Consider the following 17,791-nt stretch of genomic DNA (forward strand, 5'->3'; position numbering starts at 1 on the left):
CCCTGTCTCCTGTTACCATCGACCTTAGACGCACAGTCTGGGACCCCCTACCCGAGATCCGCCGGTTTTGACACCGACAGAGGTCATGCAAAACCGGGTGGTGGTTGCTCTCCTTGCCCACTTCACCAACACATTCGACGCCTTCTACCTCCTCGGTCGGGTGTTTTGGTGTGGCTCCGAGTTCATCGCTTTCACCACCCACAAACAGGTTCACGGAGTACAACAACATCTTCCCCACCGCGACGCGCATGCACACTCTTCCGTACCCCATCGACAACGCCCCGGAGGAGCAATGAAAAGGGCGCTCGGAGGAGGAGCGAGGTGGAGAAGGCGGCGGCTAGGGTTCTAAACCCTCTATCTTTTTTTAGTCTATGTTATGTTAAGTTGTAATCGAACTATGTTGGAGTTGCTATGGGCTTGTTGGCCCTTTTCTTAAATTCTATTATTAAGTTTTCTATTTGTTCTATTATTAAGTTCTTCCTAGTTTGAGCTATGTGATCGTGCTATGGGCTTGTTGGCCCTATCTACATATCGGAACTACATATTTGTTGATTATTTTCTTAGAGAGCTCGGCTTGTTAGTAGGGTTCCCTTGTTAGTAACCACCTAGTGCATGCAAGCAAGCTTTGTTAGTAGGATGAATGAGTACAACTAAGCAAGGGAGTGGCTCTTTTTTTACACAAGGAACAAATATGTAGCCACTTAGCTAGAAGAGAGGAACCAGCGCAGTGACCGTCGCTGCATCCGTGGCGGCTGGCGTGCAAGAAAGCTGCTCGGTCAGTGCATCATGGCGGACGCATCGGCGCATGCAGGCTCGGTCGGTGCATCGTGGGATCGTGGCATCGGCGCATGCAGGCTCGATCGACGGATGCAGGCAGGGTTTGCTGGGTGCATGCATAGCAGGCTTCTGTCCTGGCGGCGCGCGCAGACGTTTAATGCAAGCGACGGCCCAACGAAACCACGGCCCAACGGTCGAACAACGACACCACCCAACGCGGCCCCACTTGTCAGGTCTAACGGACGACACAGTCCAGCATGGCCCCACTAGTCAGAGTTAACGGTCAAGCCTTTGACCCGACGGCAACGTCCATTGTGCCCAGTTATGAGGGTTTCTGGCAAGGGAGTGGGGAAAATTGAGCAAAAATTAAGAGTGCGGGAATGAATGAATAGAGCTAAGGAACCAGGGGAACAGATGTAAAAATCCCTTACTATTAAACATTACCTTTTTAGTCAACATCTTTACCTACATTTAGAGTCTAAACTTTAGCCTCTTTGAGCCCATATAAAAAATAAACGCTGAATATTTTAAAAGACAACTGCACATTTTACAGTAGATACGTACAAGAACTAAGCCCAAAAAATAGCATATGTACACATATAGTATCGCGGGGCGTGGCATGCCGCCGCGCGGGTATGCTAGTGAGTAGCTAGGGGATGTGTCAAATCTGAAATTTAACAGGTAAGCTTGATCAAAAAATACTTGCATGAATCAACAGACATCTTCCAGAAGGCCAAATAAGTCATCTACATGCCCGCAGGACTCAGAAAGCCACAGAGGAGACAGGGGGCAGGGAGAAAACACGCACATGAGTACAATACAAAGTGTACAGACTAATGCCGATGGGCAGAGAATCGAAGCCTTCTGGTTTACTGGACTGTGTACCTCTGCTGCTTAGAAATTGGATGTATGTACAGACAGAAATGGCAGTACAACCCGGAACCCAATTACTTGAACCGAAAATCAAATATCCACATTAGAATCCTCATATGCGAAATTTAATCTGCATAGTATATAAAAATAGTTGACTGACGTTAAATTAGTACTGTGGAGTAGGAGCTCGACCACAATACCTTGTACCAAAAGATCATACATCGAACATAATAAGCATGGCGTAAGGAGCGCCCTCTCGCGCTGTCCACATTGGCAGAGGCGCACTGCGCGTTCCAGCAAATGGAACGAGTGGAGGTCCTCGCGCTATCAATGTGGAGAGAGAAGAAAAGAATGTGTGTGCTGTCGGCACCCATATCGAGCCCCTCGTTCTCTCCTTTTCCTTCACAGGCACGTCTTCTCCTCCCTACGTCTGTCTGGTCCCCTTCTCTCTTGTGCATGTCACCTCCTCCCGGGCATGACTAGTATAGAATCTGAGCCTAGGGTGCAAAAATAGAAAAAATTGGAGATGTACCATCGGATGGGAAATTGATGTCCCAGATTTGGGTGGGTCGTTGTGTGCGTAAAATTTGCAAGAAAGTCCCTCCCTGCAAGCTATTTCGTTCCCCATGCCCCTCGCCGTTCAAACCCAAATCCACTCGGCAGAGGGCTAGATACAGCGCACGAACCAAAATCTCCCCGACGGCGGCCGCGGCGGCAGCCCAGATCTCTCCTCCAAGCTGAGCGAGTACGGCCGGTAGAGGCGGCACAGATCCCTCTTCCATGTTGTTCCAACTCTTGACGGCTCCTTGCCGTTGTGTGGGTGGCGTCCTGGTTTGAGGCGGACCAGATCGGAGCTCGTCGGCAACCTTCGCCCCGCTGCTCGTCACAACCTCCCTTCTGAAGCTCCGGCAGCGGTGCCTTCGTCGCCTCTCTCTCTCTCTCTCCTCTCTCTCTCTCTCTCATGCTCCAGTATTAGCTCACATCCTCCTCCCTCTCGTCGGCGGCAAGCCGGTGGTGGTCTCCTCGGCTCCTTCCCGACCGGTCCGTGCGACGAGGTGGTTCACCTTTAAATAGGTGTTAACTTTTGTTTGCTAGTAAATTTGTGCTACATCCCAATTTTATTATCATGTAGATTGTACTGCATCTCTCTAGTTCTCTGTTTTCTTGCTCATGTCGAGTGAATGGTGCAGTTTAACAACTCCGATTTGATGGTGCATTGCTAACATTTTGTTCCACTGATTAGTATTCTGGAGGATCAAGTTGGAAGGTTGAGGATGGTTAGATAATCGCGCCGGCGTGAACTTCAGGAAAATTCAGTAAAAATATTAGTACCTGCAGTTCTTATGCAGCTGGAAAGAAATTAAATTGATTCTGCTAGGCAAAAAAATGAAATCGGTCCATTTGTTAGCATATCAAAATTTTGATTCATGTATACATGATTCACCGCTGGAATTTGATCCATTTAAACAGGGAATAGTAAGAAGTGTCCTACTAGTATATATGAATTATGATTCCCAAAGATGGTGACATTGAGGGTCAACAATTTATGCATACAGGGCCAACAATTAGAAGTGTCCTAGTAAATATTCTAATTTGTAGACTTATGCCCTAGGCTGTGTCCTTTATGTGATCCTTGTGCCTAACACTCTAACGTCTGAACTACAAAAGATGATCTCATTTTTGACTTTGCAATTCTCATCTCGGACAAGTGAAAAAAATATGTCATCTGAGGATTCAGTAATGGAGGGGAGCAGCACTACTTCGCCATCAGGAGAGCCATAGTTGCAATGGCCACAACATATGCACCAACACTATCAGGTGAGAAATCCGTCTAAGAAAGTAAATAATCTGTTGAGGTACCTAACATTTTGTTAATCCCGTGTGTGATGTTGTTTCCTATAAAATTCTTTGCAGCCATGGAATCGGCCAATAGTGCTCAAAATCAAGATTTCAGCAATGTTAGCTCATTTGCAGAGATTAATTCCCCAATGCTTGTCATTACTGATTCCAGTACAATGAAAAAGAAACAATCGTTCTTTCAAGAGGTACACACACTTCTGGATTTTATGTAATGTAAAATTTTCACTTTTTTCCATGTTCCATGATTTCATTAATATTTCATAGGAAAATATACGGCCTTATCATCTATCATGTTCATGCCAAACCATGGGTGCGGAACAAGTAGGCGCTAATGTGAACAACCGAGAGATTTCATGGTTGAAACTACAAGGTCCTATAAATGTTCACAACCTGTGTTTAGTACTATTGGTCATGTTGTGTTATACTAGTTGAACATATAAACCCTGCTACGCCACCCGCCATTCTGGAGCCCCTGCTGGCGCTAGCGATTTTTGACCCTTCGATCATTTTACTGTTCACGTTTTTATGCTGTTGTCGATTGGTCAGCCATCGGTTGCTTTTACACACATGCGCTTAGTATATCACTGACTGGCTGCTGGGTCCATCTTTCCATGGGGCCGGGTGGCAGTGGCTGGGTTGCGCGCGCACGTGGTCGTTGTTGTCATGCGCATGGATTGACTCAGCGGAGGGATTGCATTAGCTCGTTTTGCGGGATGGGGTGAAATACCGTTGATTTACTCACCCGCTTGTTACTCTTCTTTGATGGTGGTCCCGATTTATGTTTTGTCCCACGTTGCAGTGTCTTGCGGGTGAAAGGGTTGTGCTCGCCAGCGTTGCCCGCTGCATGCACGTCGATTGGCTCCCGCGTTGCCCGCTGAATGCGCGTTGATTGGCTGAGAATTGGAATCCCGCTGCTTTACTCGTCCCTGCCTTTTATGGTGGTCCCGGCTTGCATTTAGGCCCGCGTTGCAGCGTCTTGTGCGCGTGAGCGGTTGCATTCGCCATCTCTGCTCGTTGGGTAAAGTGACGCAGAGGCCTGCGCCCGTTGGGTAAAAGAGAGTAACATGGCAGGTGAAAGGTGCACGCATACTTTCTACTCGGCCTTATTTGTTCAGAATCAATAACTCCCGAACGTGCCAGGTTTTAGCAAATCACTCCGAACGCACTCGTTGCCGTCCATCGTGGTGCACGAATTTTGAAGCTCTGGAGCTTGACAGGTCAGCAACCAAAGTCGTTCGGGGATTCTTTTGCTCAGCCCGAACGTTTCTTCCTCCCGCCGCACGTCTCTCTCCTTATCCACTCCCACCTTCGCCCACAGCCACACCACTCGTTTTACTCGGCTCGAGATGAGGAGGAGGACGAGCGCCGCGCTGCTCGCCGACGCGAAGCTCTAGGACGGCGCACTCCGGGTTCCCGCCGACCGGCTCAAGCGAGGCGAGTGGCCGCGGCGGCCGTCGAGGCCACCTCCGTCTGCGCGCACATTGATTGCTCGACCTGGCGGCCATCATCGAGGCTGGCGCGCTCCGGGTCCGCGCCGACCGACTCAACGAGGCGACGTGGGCGGAGAGCGAGCGCCGCCTGCTTGCCCGCGCCGCCGTCGAGGCCGCCTCCGTCTGCGCGCACCTAGCCGCCGTCCATGGCCACTGTTGCGGCTGCTCTAATCGCTCGGTGCGGCTATCACCTCCCATGCGGCTGGGCGTCCTTGCCGCAGGCCCGCAGCCACAGCCAGGGGGCAGCGCACCCTATGGCTGCAAGATTGGGGAGGCGCACTACTCGATGACGGGCGTGGCGGTCCTCCGCATCATCTTTTGCTGCAAGGCTGCAGGGAATCCATGCTCGTCGTTGTTCGCTAGGTGACGCCGCAGCCGCAGGTCGAGCTTGACCACCACGGCGGCAAACTGCAAAAGGCATTTGGATCTTTTTCCACTGCAGGTGGCAACATCCTCAACCCCCCGTCTTTTTTTTCATTTTTGTTAGTTTGATTATCTGCAAATTGATGTGCCATGACCCAGTAGAGGCACATCCGAGTTTTGTGTTTAGTTTTCTCACCCCAAATTGCATCCCATGACCCAGTAAACTAGTACAGATGACATGCCATGACCCAGTGCACTAGTAGATATGTCATGGCAATTTTCACCCCCATTCTGTACCATGGTATTTTTGTGATATGTAGTTTTCGATCTGGTTCAGAACTGGTAGGGATATTCTAGGGCAATTTCCAATATGCAGTGAACGGCAAATTTAGAATCGTTCCACCACAATTTTTCCATTTTGTTTTCTTAGGGAGAACCAAATTTTGCCGCGCCAAATTCATACGTTCTGCCATCACTACATAGGAGTTCTTTTTTGCCATGCCGTAGTTTTGCCATCAAGTTTTACATTTCTGTCATAGTTTTGATGTGTCAATCGCATTATTTCTTCGAGCTGATGCATTTTATTTTTGAATTTTCATGTAGCTAGCTGAGTAATGTTATGTCCTATGAAATTCGGTGACTTTCGTAACATGGCATTTCTGTCACAACAATTCCATTATTTTTTGTCACATGGCATATTCTGTCATTTTTCATTTTCCTAGTCTTTTTGTTCATAACTTGGCAAATTCATTAATGGTCACATGGCAAATTCAGCTATGGTCAAATGGGAAATATATTAGAAAACTATTTAACATACATGGCAAGTTTCTTTTTAAAGCATGGCAAATTTAGTTCATGGATCATGGCAAATTTTACTAATTCACCATGGCAAATTTAGTTTATGCATCATGACATTTTTACTAATTCACCATGGCAAATTGTAGTTAGAGACAATAATTCTAAATTGTTATAATAAAGTTGCCATGGCAAACTATAAAAAGAAAATAATTCTAGGTTAGTTATCAAGAAAGTTGCCATGGCGAAAAATTGTAAATAGAGACAGTAATTCTAAGTTGTTACCAAAAATTTGCCATGGAAATTTGTTGAGACAAAAATAATTCTAAGTTGTTATCAGAAAAGTTGCCATGGCAAATTATAGAGAGACACATAATTCTAAGTTTCTATCAGAAAGTTGCCATGGAAATTTCGTAGAGTGATTTTTTTAAGTTGACATCAGAAGGTTGCCATGGCAAATTGTAGAGAGAACTAATTCGAAGTTAGTTATCAGAAAAGTTTCCATGGCAATTTTAAGATGTTAAAAAACATGGCAAGGTTTTAGATGTTCAAAAACATTCCAACTTGCCATGGCAATGTTTCAGATTTTCAAAAACATTCCAACTTGCCATGGCAACGTTATAGATGTTGAAAAACATGGCAAACTTGCCAGGGCAACTTAAGATGTTCAAAAATATGGCAAACTTACAGATGTTCAAAAACATGTTAAACTTGCCATGCCATTTTTAAAATGTTCAAAACCATTTGCAAACTTGCCACGGCAAACTAAAGATGTGCAAAAACATGGCAAACTTTTTTTATTAAGTTCATACATAAATATGGCAAACTTCTTAAGATGTTCAAAAACATGGCAAACTTGCCATGGCAACTAAAGATGTTCGAAATCATGGCAACCTAATATGCTGAAAAACATGGCAAACTTGCCATGTCAACTAAAATCACTATTTGTTTGTAGTTGTGTTTTTTCCCACGACAACTTATATAGCCATGGGTAAACTAACTTTTAAATCCCATGGAAATTTTAAATTAACTTGTATAGCCATGGGCAATTAACTTTCAAAGCCCATGGCAAATTCACCATTTTATTGACATGGCAAGTTTTGTTTCTTATGTTTGGCATGGCAACTTTTATCCTTTATCGCCATGGCATTTTTACTTATGCATGCATGGCAAATTTTACTTATCATTTACGACAATTTTTACTTCTCATTCTCCATGGCAAATATACCTTCATTTTTTGCCATGGCAATTTTCAGTTAGTGGAAATAATGCATAATTTTGCCATGTTTCTTGTGCACCGAATATGCATAAATTTGCCATGTCCTGGAATACATAAATTTGCCCATGTGACAAGTCTGAAAATTTCATAGTTTTGCCATGTGACCAGGCATGGAACTTGCCATGCTATGAACAAATTCCATAAACTTGCTTTTTTGTGACTAGTACTCCAAAAAATACATTCTACATTTTCCATTATTCAGATTGTAGCATGGCATTTTCCAGTTTATTGGCACGGCAATTTTTACTTTTCTTTTTTGTCATGGGAATTATTTTTTGCCATTGTATTTTTGAATTTTTTGCCCTGGCAACTTTCCCATGCTTTTGTTAGGAATCAAATATGTTGTAAACCTTGCTATTTGTAAAATTATATCATGGAAAATCATAAAATAGTTTGGTCAAACTCGAATGGTACTTTTTGAAATTCTCCCTGGCATTTTTCTGCTTCTAAAGTTGATGACATTTTTTTTGTAGTATAGCAAAAACTAGTCTTTTTATTTGTCACAGAAAAAGTAAACAGAATCTGGGCTTCTTCTTTTGTTGTGCTATTGGGCTTTTTTTTCTTTTTCATTTTACATGAAAAAGGCCCGGGCCTGGGGAGGGCGTTCGTGATTTCGATGCTCTCTCCTCCCGAAGGCAAATTTGACAAATTTGACCTAGAGACGAAATCAAATCACAGAATGAACTGTCCGTGAAACTATTTCACGCGGCTGACCCGTGGCGCCTAGCTCTCAGGCGCTGCACTAGTGCAACACCTGGGAGCTAGGCGCTGCACTAGTGCAACGCCTGGTAGCTAGGCGCTACACTGTATAGTGTGGCGCTTAGCTCTCAGGTGCTGCACACTGACTTAGTAATTTTCTGATCACACGGGTGCGACGCTGGCCGTGTAGCGCCTATCTGTGAGGCGTTGCACAGTGTAGTGTGGCGCCTTCGTGTCGGGCGTCACACAAAAAGGTCAGCCGCGTGAAATAGTTTCACGGATAGTTCATTCTGTGATTTGATTTCGTCTATAGGTCAAATTTGTCAAAAATTGCCCCTGCCGAACGAAAGCGTTCGTGAGGGGTCCAGACCGAACATTCGGGAGATATCGGCGTCCTATTTGTTTTGTCGCTGCGACTGGGCCTGTGTGTTCTGGTCCCGCCTGTAAGTTCAAAGGGTAGAAGTGGGTCGGTTCATTTGAAACTTACAGCGCCTCGGTGCCTGGGTTTGTCAGGGATGCACTGTGATCACATTCGTTGAACCGTCGTGGTGGGTGGGTGCGCAGCCCTCGCAGTTTTCTCCCCCCGCACCCCTCTCCTTGCCGATCTCGCCAGTCGCTTGTCCTCAACCCCACCTTCAGCTTGCCTCTCGACCTTCCTCGTTGCTCACTTCGCCTGGCTCCGCCTTCCCATCCCCACGGTGGAGTGCGAGGACGAGATGACGACCGGGTCATCCGTCAGCCTCGCCGCCGGGGAGCAGTCGGCCCGCGGTCGCGCGGTGCTCTCCGGCCCGCCGAACACGGTCCTGGCATCGTCCGCGTCGGCGATGGGCCCGTCGATGTCGGCCCCCTCGGCGCTACGAGGTCCGTCCGCTCGCCTACCTGGTGCGATTGTTTGGTTCATCTCGATCGGCATTGATCTGATTTGATTTTTATTCGTGCGGTGCGTTTTATGGTGTGATGGATGGCGCAGGGGCAAGGGCAGCCACGGCTCGCACGAGATGCAGCTCCTGCTCGTGGAGTTAAAGGCCGGTGTTGGGGCCCTCAGCGGCGAGGAGGACGACTTGTCGTGTGTACGCAGTTTTCCTCCCGCTCGTGGAGTGCGCGTTTCGGGCCAGCCTCGAGGGTGGCCGTCCGGACGGCGACGAGCTTCGTCTCTGCATCCAGACCTGCGACGCCGGCAGGCACGCCACTTCTTCGCCCCTCAGTCGCCGGTGCTTTCGTTCTGTCTACGGCGATGGGGTTGCTTCCTCTGCTCCATTCATGTCGCTGAGGTTTGTTCTTCCATCCTCTTCCTTCCTTTGCCTCCTCAAATTCTTCTTTGGTCTTACTCCTTACAGTAGATTTCTGTCCTCCGTAGGTTTTGTGATGTTTGCCTGTTTCTCGCTCTGGAGTAGGTCCCTGCGTCAATCTTGCCTTCGGCATTGAGGTGAGAAAATTAGCCCCACCTTTTCTTGCTGCCCTACTGTTCGGTGAAATGCTTGTGCCCTGATGGATTCCGTTCTTTTTTCCCTTGTGTTCCTTCGCGTCCTGCTTCTTGCCTGCTTTGCAAGTCTTTGTTTCATCTGTTGGCTCGGTTCAGTTGATTGTCCGTGCCTGGGTATGTTCTGTGTACGATGCAAATTCGGAACAATGGATTTGGTTTTCTGAACCACAAAACTTGTCTAGCTTGAATTAGCAGATTACACCATGAAAATATATTGTCCTTTAAAAAATACTGTGTATTAGTACCTCTTTAGACCCTGCTGCTTGCGATCTGAACCAGTATATACTTTTCTACAGTTTAGATGTTATATCAGTTTGCAGATGAATTCGTGGCTAATACTAGCATTGTGAATTTTTCATGTTTGTCTTCCTTCCTTTCAACCTGATGCATTCAGCAACTCAGCAACAGGGACTGATCAGCATGTGCATAATGCTCGTTGGTGACTATTCCTTGCTTTCTTATCACATGTACGCCATGGTTATGAGGGATTATCTTAACTCTATTGCTAGATACTGTGTTTGAGTTTTATCCATCTGTTAACCACCACCTGAAAATGGTATCAAAATGTCTATGCTTAATTGTTCAGACACTGGAGCAGAAAAGGCTATAATTTGGTCTCACTTTGATTCTGTTACGACTAGATATCAAGTTTATAGCATGTGAACTCTAAAGAGTAGGAACTAAGGCTGCGTTCGGTTTCTCTCGGCTCCGTTAACTCCGCTCCCGGAGCGGACCATCCTTTAGCTTAATTAGGCGGAGCTGCCAAAACCCAACTCCTGAACTCCACGGAGCGGGGAAGTTCCGAACACGGCCTAAATCTTGTGCTTAATCACTGCCTACCCTCCTGAGAACCAAAGCAAAAAATGTATAGTCCACACAAGTTTTAGTTAAGATTGTATCCATATCATATGGTACAGGTATTGCCTTGCTGATACTGACGTTTTGCTGAACCTAGACTTATAAATTGCCCTGTATCACACTCACACAGGTGGATCCTCGGTATACAAATTAGTACTTAAGCATTGGCTTTTCTGAATAAGAATAACGGCGTACATACCTGAAGAATTAAAACTTGCAATAATATATATTTCTACTTTGTACCACCTGTCTGAGAATGTCATAAGTCTTGTTTTTACACATCTTGAAATTTCTCAATCTATTTATGATTCTGCACAACTTTCAGTCTATAATTAATTTTCCTGTCAACCAGCATCCCAAGCAAGCAATATCAAGGTTGGTTAGCACACGTGTTACGCTTCCTATATATGATATGGTCCATATATGCACATTACACGTAAAAAACTTGAGTTTCATGCAAAGATTTAAAAAAACAGCTTATTTTCTATCCGTGCACTCTTGGTAAAAAGTACCGCATATTGAAACTTGTGCATTGTACCTTGCAGATATTGCAAGGCATCTTCTTCCCGTCTCAGTAATCAAAAAGTGCACCATTGGACTGATGTACCGGAAAGGGTAGTGCCACTGGAGATAATTATTTCAGATCACCTTCTACTTGATGGAAGTCATTATCAGAATGTATGCATACAACAACAACAACAACAACAACAAAGCCTTTAGTCCCAAACAAGTTGGGGTAGGCTAGAGGTGAAACCCATAAGATCTCGCAACCAACTCATGGCTCTGGCACATGGATAGCAAGCTTCCACGCACCCCTGTCCATAGCTAGCTCTTTGTCGATACTCCAATCCTTCAGGTCTCTCTTAACGGACTCCTCCCATGTCAAATCGGTCGACCCCGCCCTCTCTTGACATTCTCCGCACGCTTTAGCCGTCCGCTATGCACTGGAGCTTCTGGAGGCCTGCGCTGAATATGCCCAAACCATCTCAGACGATGTTGGACAAGCTTCTCCTCAATTGGTGCTACCCCAACTCTATCTCGTATATCATCATTCCGGACTCGATCCTTCCTCGTGTGGCCACACATCCATCTCAACATACGCATCTCCGCCACACCTAACTGTTGAACATGTCGCCTTTTAGTCGGCCAACACTCCGCGCCATACAACATTGCGGGTCGAACCGCCGTCCTGTAGAACTTGCCTTTTAGCTTTTGTGGCACTCTCTTGTCACAGAGAATGCCAGAAGCTTGGCGCCACTTCATCCATCCGGCTTTGATTCGATGGTTCACATCTTCATCAATACCCCCATCCTCCTGCAACATTGACCCCAAATACCGAAAGGTGTCCTTCCGAGGTACCACCTGGCCATCAAGGCTAACCTCCTCCTCCTCACACCTAGTAGTACTGAAACCGCACATCATGTACTCGGTTTTAGTTCTACTAAGCCTAAACCCTTTCGATTCCAAGGTTTGTCTCCATAACTCTAACTTCCTATTTACCCCCGTCCGACTATCGTCAACTAGCACCACATCATCCGCAAAGAGCATACACCATGGGATATCTCCTTGTATACCCTTGTGACCTCATCCATCACCAATGCAAAAAGATAAGGGCTCAAAGCTGACCCCTGATGCAGTCCTATCTTAATCGGGAAGTCATCGGTGTCGACATCACTTGTTCGAACACTTGTCACAACATTATTGTACATGTCCTTGATGAGGGTAATGTACTTTGCTGGGACTTTGTGTTTCTCCAAGGCCCACCACATGACATTCCGCGGTATCTTATCATAGGCCTTCTCCAAGTCAATGAACACCATATGCAAGTCCTTCTTTTGCTCCCTATATCTCTCCATAAGTTGTCGTACCAAGAAAATGGCTTCCATGGTCGACCTCCCAGGCATGAAACCAAACTGATTTTTGGTCACGCTTGTCATTCTTCTTAAGCGGTGCTCAATGACTCTCTCCCATAGCTTCATTGTATGGCTCATCAGCTTAATTCCACGGTAATTAGTACAACTCTGAACATCCCCCTTGTTCTTGAAGATTGGTACTAATATACTCCGTCTCCATTCTTCTGGCATCTTGTTTGCCCGAAAAATGAGGTTGAAAAGCTTGGTTAGCCATACTATCGCTATGTCCCCGAGACCTTTCCACACCTCAATGGGGATACAATCAGGGCCCATCGCCTTGCCTCCTTTCATCCTTTTTAAAGCCTCCTTCACCTCAGACTCCTGGATGCGCCGCACAAAACGCATGCTGGTCTCATCAAAGGAGTCGTCCAGTTCAATGGTAGAACTCTCATTCTCCCCATTGAACAGCTTGTCGAAGTACTCCCGCCATCTATGCTTAATCTCCTCGTCCTTCACCAAGAGTTGGCCTGCTCCGTCCTTGATGCATTTGACTTGGCCAATATCCCTCGTCTTCCTCTCTCGGATCTTGGCCATCTTATAGATGTCCCTTTCACCTTCCTTCGTGCCTAACCGTTGGTAGAGGTCCTCATATGCCCGACCCCTTGCTTCACCAACAGCTCGCTTTGCGGCCTTCTTCGCCATCTTGTACTTCTCTATGTTGTCTGCACTCCTATCCAGGTATAGGCGTCTGAAGCAATCTTTCTTCTCTTTAATCGCCTTCTGGACATCATCATTCCACCACCAGGTATCCTTATCTTCGCTTCTCCTTCCCCTGGACACTCCAAACTCCTCCGAGGCCACCTTACGAATGCAAGTCGCCATCTTCATCCACACATTGTCCTCATCCCCTCCTTCCTCCCAAGGGCCCTCCTTAATGACCCTCTCCTTGAACACCTGAGCTACCTCCCCCTTGAGCTTCCACCACTTCGTTCTAGCAACTTTGGCACGCTTATCCCGCTGGACACGAATCCGAAAGTGGAAGTCAGCAACCACCAACTTATGCTGGGGTACAACACTCTCTCCAGGTATCACCTTACAGTCTAGGCACGCACGCCTATCTTCTCTTCTCGAGAGGATGAAATCAATCTGGCTAGTGTTGGCCACTACTAAAAGTCACCAGATGTGATTCTCTCTTTCTAAAGAGGGTGTTAGCTACAATCATGTTGTAGGCTAGAGCAAAGCTTAAGACATCTTCTCCTTCTTGATTCCTGATGCCATAGCCAAAGCCCCCATGCGCCCCTTCAAAACCTGTGTTAGATGTACCCACGTGGCCATTGAGGTCTCCTCCTATGAAGAGCTTCTCACCAATTGGTACACTCCTAACCTAACCATGTCTTCCAGGCCTTCCCAGAACTCCCTCTTGGTGTTCTCATTGTGGCCTACTTGCGGGGCATACGCGCTGATAACATTGAGAACCAAGTCCTCAACTACCAGCTTGACCAGGATAATCCGGTCCCCATGTCTCTTGACGTCTACCACTCCATACTTGAGGCTCTTGTTGATCAAGATGCCTACGCCATTTCTGTTTGCAGCCGTCCCCGTGTACCACAGCTTGAAGCCGGTATCGTCCACCTCCTTCGCCTTCTGTCCTCTCCATTTGGTTTCTTGGACGCAAAGGATATCAACCCCTCTCCTCACCGCTGCATCAACTAGCTCCCGAAGCTTCCCTGTCAGAGACCCTACGTTCCAGCTACCTAAGCGAATCCTCCTAGGCTCGGCTAGCTTCCTTACCCTTCGCACTCGTCGAGTCAAATGCGAAGACCCTTGCTCATTTTCCACTACATCCGGGCGCCGATGTAGCGTGCCACTAAGGATGCGACGACCTGATCCTCGCTCACTTGCCACCGTATCCGGATCAAGATACGGCGCGCCACTTGGGGGGTGACGGCCCGGCCCTTGCCCATTTTCCACCACACCCGGGTTCCGATGTGGCGCGTCCGCTGCATCAGAATGTATGCATCATCGTGGTATTTACTCATGTACTATGAAATTAAACTGAGCTAACTGAATTATCTTTGCAAAAAAATATTAGACCATGTATATTACCAAGTGTGTTCTTATTTTTCGCTTTTCAGGTAGTTGTTATAGGGGAGAACAAAGTATTAATATTGCTGATTTGTAATATAGAATGATCCTTATGGTCAGATTTGGCTAAATTTTTATGAATGTGTCGCTTGAGTGTCCCAAATATGTGCTGGATTTGATTAGTATGTTGTATGCTTGCTATGTTCCAGCCTTCCAGGAGGATTGTTCTGGGAATACATTGACAAACATGTTCTGCTTTTAATGTTATTTCTGTACATAAAACATACCAAATTAAGAACTAATGTACCCTTCTTACTTGGAAATAGCTTGATCTGGTTGGAGATGTTCTAGCATTCAGCGTGGGTTCTTGGGTTAGGCTGGCTTCTAGGATTGACCGATGCTAAATTAAGAACTAGGATTTGGCAGCAGGCATGGTCTGTCCGGCGTGCTCAAGCCTTTTAGGTTGTTATTATCATTTACAATTAGGTTATGCTAAACCAGCAAATAGAGCTTCACCATTTAAAATTTTGATCCACCAATGGTGCTCCAGTGATTTCTACTTATTTGTTGTCGTGTCTTGGTAGTTTGATAGAATAGGGCATGCTTTTCATATAGTTTCGTTACATGATGTTACATCGGTTTTCTGACAGATTAATCCATCACAAGCAAACAAAATAGGAGACAAGGCATCATGAAGCAACCATAGCAGGCTATGACAATTGGTTGTAATAAATAAATGGAGAATACCCACTGGACAGAAGTTTCTGAGCTAAATATGTTAGCCATCCTAAACCCACTAAAAAACAAAAGAGAACAATACCGAACCTGAGTAGTATTTCAATTTTATTTCATATTATTTCATATATATCTGTCATCATATAAGTATATTGCAAATAGAAGGGCTAAAAACAACTGTAGAATTTCTGCCAAATGAAGCTATGCAATATATGGAGCTAACTTGCAATAGGATCCCATGGGATTACAACTATGAGAAGGACAGTCTGCTAAGAAAGAAATTCAGTCCACTCAAAACGAAAATCAGTCTCTTTTGCGTCAGATTGAACAAAAAAAAAAGAGACAAGGCCATCAACAGCCTAACAAAAGGTTGGGGTGGTGCGCTAGACACTGGCTATGACACCAAGGATGAGCTTCAATGTATAAGATATGTCAGAGTGTCGGCTTAATCATGCCTTGCTTCATGTGCAGTATGTTGAACTCACCTTGATGAATCAACCTTGGTCTCAGTCTCTCAAATGATATGCTGCAGCAAACAAAGTCAGGACCTTGCTATTCAGATGATGAACAGCAGTGCTGATGAGTTGGGTGCTTTCAACTATGATAGCTCGGATGAAGAACTCTACCGCTCAGGTGATGGGCTAGCTTCCTTTTCCTTATAAGTTGTGCCCCACTTATATATTTGGCAAGCTTATGATCTTACTAACAATGGTACTAATGCGACATCTATAGCCCTGCCCTGCGAATTGCTTTTGTTATGTGCAAGTATGAGATCTGATGTTGTAGGAACACAATGTATTTTTACACCCACTGCTTTAAGATGCTTTTGTACACGCCCCTGCATATTGCTGTTCTACTATGGAGGCTTCTTATGCCTGGTGCTTGCTTCTATTAACCAACTCTGTTGATAGACTGCCATCAAATGAAGTACGGTACAGATGAGACATTCAGCAATGACTACCTAATACCACCGTCTTCATGTCTTGGTCTTTTCATCTGGCAGTAGATACAAGACTCAGCCTAATGTTAAGAGACAAGTGCTATATCTATGATGCATCTCTCCTAATACAACTTGGTTTATAAAGCCAATGTAAGCTATCATCAAGTGATCTCATAACTTTCTTTTGAGCTATCATGCTACCATGTAATAGAATATATAACAATATGTGTACCTAAGTATCTATTAATTTGGTTCTAAATCACTCATTTGCATGGTTTAAATGCCCGGCTCGTTTCTCGCTTTTTGTGCCATGGGCACAACGGGGTCATCTAGTTACTACAAAGCATAATGTAATGCGTGCCATCATTCTTTGTTTAGTACTGTTGAATTAAAATAATAATCTGCCTTTTTGTTCATTACCATTTTTTAACATTGCTATTTCTGCTTTTATGTGGTCCTTGAAACTTGTAATCTGCTTGAGGCTATGTTAAAACTTCATCAAGTGTGAAGATATGACACTTGCATGGACCTGTGCTAACTGAACTGTATTTGTTAGGTTTGATCTCTACCAGCACAAGAAGCTTGATGAGCAAGAAGCACTAGAACTGGAGGCAAAAGGCTGTAGCTTTTCTGTTCTGTATAACCATTCTAGCCAAGTTGATGGAGTTTCTAATGTCACTGCTTGTTGAGCTGTGATTTATTTTCGCCGTTCATAATCAGTCTTGCCCATGATGTACCACAAATGATCCTCTAATGCAATGTAACACTTGATATGTATTTATGTCTCTTCTGTTGGTTCATGATTGTGATTGTGCAGTTTGAAATCTATGTTTGCTTGAAGTGGATGAATTAAGTCTCATGCACTGAAAGATATTTCTGATGATGCTCACATACTTTTTAGTGACCAACATGTTCGAATTTCTTGCATGATTCGTGATAACACAAGTTACTGACGAAATTAGATACACAGAAGCTTCACGCAGTACATATGTGCAGATTTTTTATAAATCTAAGACGAGAGGGCATATGTACAGATCTGAAAAGTAGTTTTATTAATGAAGAATTGTATGACTGATATATGGGGGGCAACTTGTATACGATCAGGGCTTGGGATGCGGTCGTACGATCAATACATCTGAGCCATCTAATGGCGATCCTATGGTACAGATCGAGCAAGGTGGAGAGGTGCTACACATTTTGCATGAAACACCTCAACATGCTGAAATATAGCAGTCTGAGCTCCTCTCACCACACGACTCAGCAGTCAACATCAAAATCAAGCCATTCTTGGCACGAGCAGCCGGAGTGCATCGTCGTGAGCGGTGAGCCGCTCCGACGTGCGCCGCTGACCTCGCTGGATCAACCATGCCTAAGTCTCACAGCCACCCAGATCCACCCGTCCCAATCCTCCATGTCGCTGGATCTTATGGTTCCAAGGCACACTGCCTCCATCTCCGGCCATCACGAGACCCGACCCTGCCATGCCATGCGATCCAGCTGCTAGAAAGTGTCGCCCCTCTTCCAAGACGTCATCGAGTTCCTGCCACACGCATCCGTTGGATACGGCGTCCCGGTACCCTCGGCTGCGGATCTAGCCGCAACTCTGTTGTTCCCCTTTTGCGAGACTCATTTATTGGGCGGATGGCGTGGTTTGTGTGTTAATTCATGTCTTGATATGTAGTGCAGATGCTCCTCTCGTCC

The 17,791-nt window shown here is 45.6% G+C and overlaps 1 long non-coding RNA gene across 11 annotated transcripts; it reads left to right on the forward strand.

Moving 5' to 3' along the window:
- The first annotated feature begins 4,765 nt into the window (after positions 1-4,765).
- Positions 4,766-16,939, forward strand: LOC123180550 (uncharacterized). Of its 11 annotated transcripts, none has more exons than XR_006491103.1 (6): positions 4,769-8,997; positions 9,107-9,407; positions 9,494-9,562; positions 10,014-11,092; positions 15,622-16,240; positions 16,647-16,939. It is a non-coding gene; the product is annotated as an uncharacterized lncRNA (long non-coding RNA). The 11 variants fall into 11 exon arrangements; XR_006491104.1 differs by having other exon boundaries at positions 15,622-15,783; XR_006491105.1 differs by lacking the exon at positions 16,647-16,939 and having other exon boundaries at positions 4,772-8,997; positions 10,014-10,086; positions 11,023-11,092; positions 15,622-16,349.
- The last annotated feature ends 852 nt before the right edge of the window (positions 16,940-17,791 follow it).

This window comes from Triticum aestivum, chromosome 1D (genome assembly GCF_018294505.1).
Source record: "Triticum aestivum cultivar Chinese Spring chromosome 1D, IWGSC CS RefSeq v2.1, whole genome shotgun sequence".
Lineage (NCBI taxonomy): Eukaryota > Viridiplantae > Streptophyta > Magnoliopsida > Poales > Poaceae > Triticum > Triticum aestivum.